The sequence below is a fragment of the Pinus tabuliformis genome, chromosome 9, assembly GCF_031772625.1.
Source record: "Pinus tabuliformis cultivar Carrire ecotype Pingquan chromosome 9, CPIR1, whole genome shotgun sequence".
Taxonomy (NCBI): Eukaryota; Viridiplantae; Streptophyta; class Pinopsida; order Pinales; family Pinaceae; genus Pinus; species Pinus tabuliformis.
Window position 1 is genome coordinate 1,721,261,026 of NC_142307.1, and position 2,061 is coordinate 1,721,263,086.

Consider the following 2,061-nt stretch of genomic DNA (forward strand, 5'->3'; position numbering starts at 1 on the left):
TATGTTGCATTTGAATTTCATGCTCAGTGCAAAAGTTGATGAATTTGTTGTTAACATATTCTCTGCCATTATCAGATCTTAGCTTAAGAATTTGATGTCTAGATTGTTTCTCAACAAAGACCTTAAAGGCCAAGAACATGTTAAATACTTCACTCTTGAGTTTTAAGAAGTATACCCAAGTGCGTCTAGAGAAATCATCAATGAAAGTTAAGAAATAATTGTAGCCGGAGAATGAAACAACTGGAAGTGGACCACATAAATCGCTATGCACAAGATGTAAAGGGGCTGAGGCGTGCCAAGAGGCACATTTTTCAAAACTATCCCGATGATGTTTTCCAAGTACACATCTGGAACAAACACCATCTCTGCAAGATACCATAGGAAGACCTGTCACCATATTTTCTTTACATATATTTTGAAGGGAGCGATAGTTTAAGTGACCAAATCGCTCATGCCAAAGTTTGCTCACTTCATCATTATGAGCAACAAATACCAAGGGAAGTGTGTATGACCCAAAGTTGTTAAACTTATACAACCTTGTAGAATCATCAACAATTTTAGTAGCTAAAATCTGTCTAGGATCTCTTAGGTCCTTAATTACAACATCGTGAGGTGAAAATTCGACGATTTTACCTTCACCTGAATGAGTTATCTGATATATAGATAGAAGGTTGCAGGATAAGGTCGGAACACATTACATCATTAAATTGACCATTGTCTAGATGAATAGTTCTAGTCTCTACAACACTAAGAGATCTATCATCACCAACATATATATTTTTGGTGTTACAATCATTTAAAGAAGAAAACATGGCTTTGTTTTTGGCCATGTGATAAGAAGCTCCAAAATCAATGAGCCACTCATGAGAATGAGAAGAAGAAGATACATTTAGTGCATAACCAGACCGAGATGCTTGACAACCACATGCAGAAAGTGTTATTCCTGAAAATGAAGTTGAAGTTGAAGAGTGCTCCAAATCAATGTTATGCTTCTTCATTGCTGCTTCCAAGGCTTCCATCTTCTTAAAGCATTTGGATTCAAAGTGGCCATCTTGATTACAAAAGTTGCAATGTTTATCAGTCTTCTTCCCTTTGCTTTTATTTGCCTTATCATTTTGTTGAAATGATTTTTCATTTTGAGACTGGAATTTCTTAGGACCCTTGTTTGGTTTAGGACCATTATTTTTAGGATACTGCTTCTTAGGATTCTTTGAATTTGGTTGATGTTGGGCAGCTAAGGCTTTCTTAGAAGAGTTTCCAAGATTAAGAAGACCAATAAGTAAGAGTTTTTCTTGTTCTCTTATTAAAGAATCACAAAAGGCATCAAAAGAGAGGGACTTGTAATCTTGTCCTTGAGAAATAAAGGCTTCTCTAGTAGAATGGAAGGTGGAAACAAACACAGAGTAGGCTGGTCCCAACTTAGTAAGAATGGAATAAATAAGGCTACCATCTTCTTTCTTAACCTTAACACCTTCCAAGAGAAGTCTAAGGGTCTTGAACTTGGACAAAAAATCTTCAATGGAAGAAAAATTATTGGGGTCCAACGTAAGCAACTCATTTTCGAGTTGATGGGCTCTAATTTCATTTTTAATTCCAAAAACTTTAGTGAGTTGTTTCATTACTTCATTAGGGGTATCAAGTTCTGCGATATGGAATCTAAGGTCTGGAGAAATAGACATCCCTATCAACCCACGTGCTTGATCTTGCCTATTTTCCCATTTGGCTGCCTTATCTTCATCTTTAGGTTTAGTTTCTTGGCATGAGGCTATTCTGTAAAGACCTTTACTTCTAAGTAAATCCACAATGTAAGATCACCATTGGAAGTAGTTGGTGTTGTCAAGAATAACTTGGCATGGAATTTCAATTTTAAAAGAAACTGAAGTTGTAGATGCTGAAACTAAGTGTTCCAATGGAGAGATCTTGAAAAATTAGGCGGATTAAAAAAAAACAGCTCTGAAAACGGCTTTCGAATGAAGAAGTTATGGCTTTTTGAAGAAAAGTTGTTGAAGATGTCGATGAAGTTATGGCTTTTTTTGGTCACTGAAGCTTTGGGGTGCGTGC